Source organism: Triticum dicoccoides, chromosome 1B (genome assembly GCF_002162155.2).
Source record: "Triticum dicoccoides isolate Atlit2015 ecotype Zavitan chromosome 1B, WEW_v2.0, whole genome shotgun sequence".
Lineage (NCBI taxonomy): Eukaryota > Viridiplantae > Streptophyta > Magnoliopsida > Poales > Poaceae > Triticum > Triticum dicoccoides.
In genome coordinates, this window is record NC_041381.1 from 41467062 (window position 1) to 41478761 (window position 11700).

An 11700-nucleotide genomic window follows, 5' to 3' on the forward strand; every position below is an offset into this window, starting at 1 on the left:
GTTCAGTCGATGAAAATATCAACTTTCTTCAACACACATACAAGACATCCCTTATAATGAACTATATCGGACAAGCTTCTATCTTCCAACTCTCCAAGTTGTTGTCTAGCTTAACCAACTAGCTCAAGGATATCTAACACCGATTCTTGGAGAGAAGGTGGTTCATAAGAAACCAACTTGATCATGAGCTCAACATAACGGTCAGGTGACGACCTGGTGATACTTCCGAGAAGACATTCAGAAAATCACGAACCACCGGTATGTTACTAAGCTCGAGAACAATCTTGCTTTTCAGGGCAAGACGATATAATCAAACAAGCAAGGATTGACACTATCCTAACTCATTGATTGAAAAGTGCACCAGGAATAAGGACTAGGTAGCACGATCAGTCTTAGAAGGATGATTCAAAAACCAACACGCTAAGAATGAAATTATTGTCCATTTAACTACCAAGCAACAGAGTTGCTAGCAGTATTGATTTCACACGCCATGATTCATTTGTCGGCATTCCGGTTACAATAACACAGGAACCGAGGAATGAACAATGATGCCAAGAAGTATCACTGTACCAAGAGTTCATAGGATGGTGTGCGATTCCTATAACAATCCCGATATAAAAGATGGTAATACTCCAAGGTAGGGCAGAACAAAAGCTGGATTAGCAATTTGATCTGCGGAGCACAACTTCTTTGACCCAATCCTGGATATGGAAGAGGTACTGGAGTTTGTTTCTCCTAGTCATTCCGCGATAGAATGGCTTGACGGACCACAAGAGTAATAGGCATCGATAAACGAACGCACGCATACTCTTGACTATCAATTGATAGACGAAGGTCAGTAGACAACTAAAAAGGGACAACTCAAAGGAACATATAACTTCCTGAGTTGTGGATGCATAGATTAGTATGTCGAACCAAGTTCAACATAATTCTTCCGGATAACCCATGCAGAAAGGTTGAGCTGGCAGAGTCACAACATAGCATGGAGAGCTCATCGAGAGCACTCTTGTTGTCATCTTTTGGTTCAGAAGAACTCCTGCCAAGAATGGTTCATGGTAATTGGAAGAAGGATGTACCACGAACCTTGAGGACTATCGCAAAGGTTACTAATATCCTAAAGGAACTAGCAACACTATCAACATGATGTAAGTAGGGTGAATCTCGGGTTCAAGAACCCAGGAATAGAATACCTACTAACTAAATGGCATCACGGGATGCTTTCGATAATGACGTCCAGAATCATCACACTGGAAACACAGATCATGGCTAAATTACTAGATGATCCCCTAAGACACCTAGGTTCATAATAATAACTCCAACATATAAGTCGAGGCAATAGGGTACCTCAACTCACCGATTAGTGTGCTTAATCTGGCCCAAAAGGACATCAGGAATGGGAGGAAAGAATTTGCAAATGCATCAGATAGTTTAGAAACCTGGGATGACTCGGACAGCATAACGGCTGTAAATGCTCAAGAAGAGATTTGAGACATTCACAAAAATGGTGGCATAACCACTCAGAAGCACAATATCAAGGTCTCGATGATCAATAATTAACATACAGAGGTAGAAACTGAACTGAGGCTTAATCCAACAATCTTATAAGTCTACGGATTAGTAACACGTGATCCTGATAGAAAGAAGAGATAGCCTAGTTCTTAATCCCCGTAGGAAAGATAAGATGACTCAGATCAGAAGGGCATAAGGTATAAGGAGTAAAAAGAGCCTTACGTTCCATCCCACAATCAATTCCCTTATATAACTAAAGAATTTCTAGACTCAACTTCGACCACTTTGGCTTGGTAATCCTACAGGCAGTCAAGCTCTGATACCAAAGCTGTCAGGATCCCGACTCAATGCCACATCGATCTAGCATGTAACACCTCATATCACTTTGCGGCCTCACGCACGGTATTCCCACGGGTGTCGCCTTACCTTTACCCGGGACCGTTTGCGCCTTTTGGCACACGTATATGACAGTGTCGCTAGCATCCATATGATAAGGAGCCCGGGCTGACATGGCTAGTCGTAAACCCAAAGTGGCACAAACTTACAGGGACATGCATCCATGACCCAGCATCGAACGTGTCGGTCATCAGCGAGTGAATCCAGGCTGTAGCACTGGGCTAGCAGGACTCCGGTGAACCGGGCTGTAGCGGGCTAACAGGACTCTGGTATTCATCGCGTGACATTTCCCCGAAGGGACAGACACAGGAACGAAGAAGGACACATGCCGGCCAGCCTAAGTGTTCCGGAGCAGTAGCAAGCTACCATGGCTCAGTGGAAACACTAGGAGACATTTCCCGGTAAGAGAGGCTACTAAAGATAAACAACTAGATAGTCAGATCCCACACATACCAAGCATTTCAATAATATACACACAATATGCTCGATATGTGCAATCACAACATGGCATCACAACATGACTCTACGACTCAAGTATTATACAATAGGCTTCGAGGAGCGAGATATTACAAACATGGGTCTCATGACCCAACAATCAGAGCATACAAGTCAAAGCACATGCGGAAGCTTAACATGTCTGAGTACAGACAACTATAAATGAAAAGGCTGAAAGGCCTGACTATCTACCAGATCCTGCCGAGGGCACAAGATCGTAGCTGAGGTAACAAGCTAAACGTCGAAGTCCAAGCGGAACTACTAGTGAGACTGAAGTCTCTCTGCAAAACATAAAATAGGCAAACGTGAGTACAAATGTACCTAGCAAGACTTACATCAGATCTATCTACATATGCATCATTATCAACAAAGGGGGTGGTGGAGTTTAACTGCAGCAAGCCAGCTTTGACTCGGTGGCTAACCTGAACTACGACTGCAAGTAACTCTCTTGAGGTGGCGCACACGAGTCCACATATTCACCATATCAATACACCACTATGGATCCGCTCCCGTCTCCCTACGAGAACGCCATCCATAGCACTCACGCTTATCTTGCGTATTTTAGAGTATCCACTTTCACTTGTCTATGAACTATGCCAGGGGTCCAACTTTCCATATCCGAGGAATCAGGCTATTCGAATAGATAATGATAACCCTACAGGGGTGTACTTCTTCACACACGCTTTCGCCACTTATCGCCCTGTACACGTCATGTACCTCGGCAACCTTCAAGCGGAAGCCGGGCGAGGGAGTCGGCCACGACCTGACTAACCGAACAAGTCTCTAGTCCAGGTTTATCGCCTATTCAGGTTCCATCCGCAAGGAGATCCGGCCGGGGTGTCGCTCACGGCCCCAAACGATGTGTGCAGGGTTCCCAAGCCCACCTCGACGGGTGGATGTACGCTTGGTACACCGTGCCACTGTGCCTAGTCTGTCCCAAGCCCACCTGTACCGGGTGCCACTTGGTAGACTACTAACACTACCTACAAACACCAGAAACTAGTTGCAACTCCTGGACAGAGATCATGTTGATTAATAAGTCGAGAGGGGTCGAGTTACCGGAACCCAATGTGTGGTAGTAACTGGTCATGGATCACAAACACAGAACTCAGTTCCTGAAGACGGCTGCAATGAGACAACCCACCATGTACTCCTACATGGCCTCTCACCGCTACCTTTACCAAATCATGTTCACACACTTAGCTCACACACAGTAGGACATGTTCACACGCCTCTGGTTCATCCCCGATGAATCAGACCTGACTCAACTCTAAGCAGTAGCAGGTATGACAAACAAGCATGAATGAGTAGGCACATCAGGGCTCAAACAACTCCTACTCATGCTAGTGGGTTTCATCTATTTCCTGTGGCAATGACAGGTCATGCAAAGGATGAAGGGGTTCAGCTACCGCAGCAAGTAACAAATATGTCGTTGTTGTCCTAATGCAGTAAAAGAGAGCAGGAGCGAGAGAGTGGGATTTTATCGGAATGAACAAGGGGGTTTTGCTTGCCTGGCACCTCTGAAGATAGCATTGAGTCTTCATTAGTGTCAACGATCACATCGTCGGTACAACGTCTATCGAGGGGGAACAACACCGGCAAACACAGAAGAAACATGATCAATGCAATGCACAATATGATGCATGCTATGACATGGTAATATGAATGTGTTTTGTGCTAATGCAACTAGAACCAGTTTAAATGAAGTTGGTTTGAATCCAAGATTCAACTCAAACTCCATATGTGGATATTTAAATGCCATTAATATGATTTGTGCTAAACAGCATCTATAAGTTGTTCTAACATGCATGAAAATGGTACAGATGGATTCCTTGAATTTTTCTAATAATTTTTCATATATAAATTATTTAATTTGGAGTTACGGTTGAATTTCTATGAATTTTAGAAGTTTAGAATATTTTCTGAAATAAATAAATCATTTCTGATTTATTTAAAACTCTAGAAAACATTTACTGCGTCAACATGACATCACCCTGATGTCATCAGGTCAACAGGGCGGGTCCAGGTCAATCCTGACGTGTGGGGGCCACACGTCAGTGTCACAGGGCTGCTTAGCTCACTGACAGGTGGGACCAAGTCAACGGCCACGTCAGCTTGGTCAAAGCTGACGTGTGGGCCCATGGTGGTTAGGTCAAAACTTAACAGAAAATAATAAAGATTAAATAAGGGCGTGGGGCCCATACGTCAGTGGCTCTGGGGAGGGTTAGCTGGCCGTGATTAGCGCTAATCACGCGGCCACGTCGGCAAGTGACGCCGGCGACCACGGCGACGGCGGGACCTCGCCGGAGTTGCTCGGGACGGTGCTACAGACGGTTGTTTGCGACGGGGTTGGGCTCTACGGGGAGCTAGAGGAGTGGCGCATCCACTGGTGGCGGCGAATGGAGCTGGGGTGGCCTGAAGCGACGGCAACTACGACGACGGCGGCGGCCGGAGTTCGGGCGACCACGGGTTTGATGCTGCAGAGAGCAAGTGGGCTAGTTTTTGCGCTAGGCATGCTCTACGGGAAACTACGAACGCGCAGGGCTCGCCGGGGTGACCAAATGGTCACCGGAGCTACGCCGGCGGCGAGCTCGGCGGAGGTGAGCTTCGGCCATGGCGGAATCGGTGCTAGAGGACGCGCTAGAGGAAGGGCACAGGGGGAAATGGAGAGGAGCTCACGTAGGGACTAGCAGAGTCGACGACGAGGTCGGGGAAGCTCTGGACGACGCGAATTTACGACGGCGATCTCCGGGCACCAGAGATGAAGACGACGACGCTCCGGTCGACTGGGGCCTCCTCTGGTCGTGTGCGTCGGTGTGCAGCTCCATGGAGTCGGGACGGAGCTCAGGGATGCGAAGAGGGAGCGAGGGGGTGGCCGTGGCCGCGGCGAACGGCGTCGGTGGCGACGAGCTCCGCTCGGGCAGAGAGGGAGAGAGAGCAGAGGAGAGGAACGAGGGAGAGGGAGAGGGCGAGGGGGTCCAGGGGGTCGCGCTGGCGTCGTCTAGCCGCGACGAGGGGAAGCCAGGTAGGCTAGGAGGGAGGAGGTGGCCGGGGCGCATGGCCGCGCGCGCCGGGCGCGTGCCCGTCCTCCTGGCAGAGGAGGAAGGCGACAGGGGGGGGGGGTAGCGGTGGCGGGCTGGGCCGATTCTGCTGGGCCACCAGGTGAGTGGGCCTCAGGTAAGCGTCAGGTAAGTCCTACTCTGCTCTGTTTTATTTTTCTGTTTGTTTTATTTTTTTATTTAATCTTTTGCTACTGTTTTGAATTTAAAATAATTCAAACAATGCCAAAAGCTCCTCTGAATATTTTTATTTTGCTAGATGGACTTTTCCAAAAGCTCATAAAATATTTCAGGGGTATTTGAAATTATATTCTAGTTATATGAATATAATTCAAATTCAAATAGCTAATGATTTAAATTCAAAGTCCCAAAAATAAATCCTTAAAATGTTCAATATTTTTGGTTTGGATCAAAACCCTTGCCAAAAATATTAAACATCTAAGAAGAGCATTTTGGAGCAATGAATGAGATTTTAGGGTTTTTGCCCTTCTTTTATTTAAGTTTTTGAGGCTTCCAAAATTCCTCAGTTCAAGTTTCAAAAATTTAAACATGATGCACAGATGGAAGCAAGCATAGGTCAGGCCAGAACTAGGGATGTGACACCTTGAGCGACCAGCTGAAGCAGCTGGTCGAGCTCCATAAGGTAGCCGAACAGGCCATGAAGGGCCTTATAGGCCGGCTATGGCCTGGGGAGGCCATGCCTGGGAGCTACTTTGTGCTGGTGAGGCGGCTGGTGGATGCCTGTCCATGGCTTGAAATCATCAAGCGCTCCGTATGCATCGAAGGCGCCGTAGGGCCCTTGCCTGTGTTCAAGTACACTGGGGCAAGATGGATGCTGAGAAACTGGTGACAGATGGGCCACCGTAGGGGAAGGAGCATCGCAAGCCCGAGTTGTATTATGAGGGCGTCCTGAAGGGTGCCTGCCTTGTGGCTAATGAGTGTTCCAAGGATGTAATTTTTGAGTAAACTCGCTCGTGTTATCCTGTGCGCTGATAACTTGTTCATATGCGCTAAGCAACGCTTTTTTGAATTTAAAATATTACCTTTTGTGCGGCCGTTTATTAAATCTGGGAGATGCGAGTCGTCGGCTTCTACCCCCATGCCACGAGTGCTGGGGTGTTCGGGATAAACCTGAGCGCTCTTGTTCCCATTCTTGGGTCCTTCGAGGGAGGCGCTCAGCACAACGAACGAGGCAATCGGACTATAATGCTTTATCACTCTCACTTAGCCATAGAATTCTATAATTTTAAATTTCGGTGAAGCCCCTAGTATTCTGAAGACCGAGTTCGGGGCGCTATCCACGCCTAGGCCGGACAAAGCCAGATCCTCGCTCTAAGAGGCATAAGTCTTTAGGGACTCGAAAACCTCTCGAACAACGACCGGCTCTCGCCCTATCATGGCGGTCAGTTTTAGCTTTCTCTACTGAGGTGCTTAACCCAGCTCAACTGGGGCACAATCGCAGTAGTTCTCCCAGCGCTACCTTAGCCGATATAACGGAACGTAAGGTACCAAAACATGGGAGCCGGGCAAACCCAACTATTGACCAAAGACATGATTCGGAGCTGATGCAAATAATGCTATAAGTTCGGGGTGCCGCACTCGTTAGAGTGTCCGGACTTCTCACACCATATTCTGGGGTACTTAAGCCCCTGGTGTATTGGCCGTACCAAAGTGTACGGTTGCATAATTCATAATTGAACATATTTACATAAGAAATGAATGCAATAATAGACGAGAGCAATGTATTGTTTACTAAAAGGCTGCTGTGAAAGCAGAACAATACAAATAGTGCGATAAGCAAGAGATGGGATTACTTGACATGTCCCCCTCCAGGGGCAAGCTGTGAGACTTTATGTAAGACATGTATTTAGCTCGTTATAGAGACCACCTGGACATTCGACGTAGGTTGCTGCCTCCCTGGCTGTTGCATCGTGTGTTTGGCGATTGTACTGCCGGACAGGCCTTCCGGAGAGTGGAGTCATGAAAGTAAGAAAGAAGAAATGACAAAATTTGGAGCCCCTAGTGCGGTTGAGCCGCATGTTGGGCGTGCCGTGGTTGTGCCCCTCCCCTTATGCCCATGGTATTTCCAGGGCGTAATTATGTACGCGTAGTACTGGTTTCGCAATTTCCGAGGGCTGTGGTTAGGGCCGCACTGCTTCGCTTGCTCGGAACGTGCCAGGCGGTCTTCTTGTAAGTTACTCCGAGCATGCTTGACGGTGTCCAGACGTTTAATAGCCGGACTGGAGAATTTCCTTGAGAGGCTACTTTGTACTTCCGCCGCGAGGGCCGCCGTATGTTCCTCCGTTCGGAGAGAGCGTTCGGTGTTTCCGTTGACCGTAATGACTCCTCGAGGGCCTGGCATCTTGAGCTTGAGGTATGCGTAGTGGAGGCACCGCATTGAACTTGGCAAATGCGGTTCGTCCGAGTAGGGCGTGATAGCCACTGCAGAACGGGACTATGTCGAAGATTAACTCCTCACTTCGAAAATTATCCGGGGATCCAAAGACCACTTCGAGTGTAAATGAGCTAGTACAGTTGGCATCTACACCCGGTATGACGCCTTTAAAGGTCGTCTTTGTGGGTTTAATCCTTGAGGGATCTATGCCCATTTTTCGCACTGTATCCTGGTAAAGCAGGTTCAGGCTACTGCCGCCGTCCATGAGGACTCTAGTGAGGTGCAATCCGTCAATGATTGGGTCTAGAACCAATGCCGCGAATCCGCCCATGCGGATGCTAGTGGGGTGGTCCCTTCGATCAAAAGTGATCGGGTAGGAGGACCACGGGTTGAACTTTGGGGCGACTGGCTCCAACGCATATACGTCCCTGAGTGCACGCTAACGCTCCCTTTTGGGGATGTGGGTTGCGTATATCATGTTCAGCATCCGCACTTGTGGGGGAAAGCCCTTCTATCCCCTATTGTTTGGCGGCCGGGGCTCCTCCTCGTTATCGCTATGCAGCCCCTTGTCTCTGTTTTCGGCACTTAACTTGCCTGCCTGCTTGAACACCCAACAATCCCTGTTGGTGTGATTGGCTGGTTGTTCGGGGGTGCCGTGTATCTGGCACGAGCGATCGAGTATTCGGTCCAAACTGGATGGGCCTGGAGTATTTCTTTTGAATGGCTTTTTCCGCTAACCGGGTTTAGAGGCTCTGAATCTGGCATTAACTGCCGTATCCTCAGCATTGTTGCTGTTAATGCGGCGCTTGTGCTTGTTGCGACGCGACCTGCCATTGTTGTCCTCGGTATCCAAATTACCAGGGCTCTTGGTCATGTTATTACTACGAGCTAGCCAGCTGTCTTCTCCGTGCAAAAGCGGGTCATGAGTGTTGTGAGGGCTGCCATGGATTTCGGCTTTTCCTGTCCTAGGTGCCGGGCAATCCATTCGTCTCGGATGTTATGTTTGAAGGCTGCAAGGGCCTCTGCATCCGGACAGTCGACTATTTGATTTTTCTTGGTTAGGAACCGTGTCCAGAATTGTCTGGCCGATTCCTCTGGCTGCTGAATTATGTGGCTTAGGTCATCGGCGTCTGGTGGTCGCACATAGGTGCCCTGGAAACTGTCGAGGAATGCGGCTTCCAGGTCCTCCCAGCAATCAATTGACTCTGCTGGCAAGCTATTAAGCCTATGCCGAGCTGGTCCTTTAAGCTTGAGTGGGAAGTATTTGATAGCGTGTAGATCATCACCGCGGGCCATGTGGATATGGAGATAATCCTTGATCCATACCACATGATCTGTTTTGACATCGTATGATTCGATGTTTACGGGCTTAAAACCCTCGGGGATTTGATGATCCATTACTTTATCTGTGAAGCATAGTGGGTGTGCGGCGCCTCTGTACTGGGCTATATCACGACGTAGCCCAAATGAGCTTTGTCTGCTGTGTTCGGCCTGGCCGTATTTGCCATATCCGGCATGATGGTTATCGTCACGTGTCGTGGGGCGCCCACGCGATCCGTAGATCGATCTTGTTTGCCTTGCCTTGTCCTCCAATATGTCTCGCAGGTCTGGCGCATTTCCCCGTGCCTTGGTACTTTTTGAGCAACGCCGGGGTGCGACTTGAGTGGATGGCCGAGAGGCCTCTCTGTCGCGGCCACGAAGTGGCTGGTCAGCCGCGTCGTGCACTGGTGATGTAGGTTTAGGTGCTTCCTCCTCTAATTGGGGTAGCAGCCTGCGCTTTGGGTAGCTCTTGGAGGGGCGTTCGAGTTCGTACTCTTCGGCCGCAAGGACTTCAGTCCATCTGTCGGCTAGCAAGTCTTGGTCAGCTCTAAGCTGCTGCTATTTTTTCTTGAGGCTGCTCGCCGTGGCCATAAGCCTGCGTTTGAAACGCTCTTGTTCGATGGGATCCTCAGGCACGACAAATTCGTCGTCGTCGAGGCTTGCCTCGTCTTCGGGGGGAGGCATGTAATTATCATCCTCTACCTCTCTGTCTGCCGCTCTCTCATGAGGGCTGGCTTCTCCATCCTCTGTGCTGAATCCTGCTGGAGGGGGTTGTCTTCGGCACTGTCCGGGGTGTTATTATCTCCCGTGCCGGAATCGCTGTTTTTGCTTTGGCGGGATTTACAGCGGTGCCGCTAACGTCGGTGCTTAGGCTGCTTCTTGGAGGGGTCATCCTCCGTTGTTCCATCGCCATTCCCTTCTTTTGGGGTGTCCACCATGTATATGTCGTATGACGAGGTGGCTTTCCAGTGCCCTATAGGCGCTGGTTCTTGGTTGTCTCCTGCATCGGCGTCCATACTGTCGATGTCTTCAGAGTTGTAGTCGAGCATGTCGGTTAAATCATCGACAGTGGCTACGAAGTGGGTGGTGGGTGGGCTTTGAATTTCTTTGTCGTCCGCATCCCAACCTTGCTGACCATAGTTCGGCCAGGGCTCTCCTGATAAAGAGAGAGACTTTAGTGAATTCAGAATGTCGCTGAAGGGCGAGTGCTGAAAGATGTCCGCGACGGCGAACTCCATGATTGGCGCCCAATCGGGTTCGATCGGCAGGGGCGCGGAAGGTTCGGAGTCCGGAAAGGAGTCCGGCACCTTGGAGTCACGAGCTTCGCAAAGGACAAGACTAGTATTCGGCTCGATTGCCATAGAGATTGCAACTCCCGAGGAGGTGTCCAACCACCCATCCTCGATTGGCGCAGTCGGCTCCGAGCTAAGGGTCAGAGCGGACACTGGTGCGGCCTCATGGGAATTGTTCGGCGGCAGAGCTAGATCATGCCCATCGTGATAGTGCGGCGCGCTCGGCAGTGGCTCGAACCCGTCGAAGATCAAGTTTCCGTGGATGTCAGTCGTGTAGTTCAAACTTCCAAACCTGACCTGATGGCCAGGGCATAGCTTTCGATCTGCTCTAGATGACCAAACGAATTGCCCCGCAGTGCAAAGCCGCCGAATATGAAGATCTGTCCGGGGAGAAAAGTCTCACCCTGGACCGCATCATTGTTGATGATCGGAGGAGCCATCGGGCCTAAAGGTGATGACACAGAGGAACTCTCAATGAAAGAACCAATGTCGGTGTCAAAACCGGCGGATCTCGGGTAGGGGGTCCAAGCTGTGTGTCTAGGCGGATGGTAACAGGAGACAAGGGACACGATGTTTTTACCCAGGTTCGGGCCCTCTCGATGGAGGTAAAACCCTACTCCTGCTTGATTAATATTGATGATATGGGTAGTACATGAGTAGATCTACCACGAGATCAGAGAGGCTAAACCCTAGAAGCTAGCCTATGGTATGATTGTTGTTCGTCCTTCAGACTAAAACCCTCCGGTTTATATAGACACTGGAGAGGGCTAGGGTTACACAGAGTTGGTTACAATGGGAGGAGATCTACATATCCTATCGCCAAGCTTGCCTTCCACGCCATGGAAAGTCCCATCCAGACATGGGACGAAGTCTTCAATCTTGTATCTTCATAGTCCAGGAGTCCGGCCAAAGGTTATAGTCCAGCTATCCGGACACCCCCCTAATCCGGGACTCCCTCAGTCAGGTTTGGATCGGGTTGAACAATATCAAATCCATATCCACATCAATGAAGACAGTCTTTGCCTGTCCATGAAAAACCCATGGGCGATAAATTGTGTCCATGTTCAAAATAACTCCATGGTAGTTCTGCTAAAAAAGCGTCAGTCCGGGGTTAGTTTCATTCAAATCATGCAAATTAGAGTCCAAAACAAGAGGAAAAGCGTTAGGAAAAGTAGATACGTTGGAGACTTATCAGCGCCATCGGCCGCGCCCTTGGCGCAATGCTTCCCGTCTA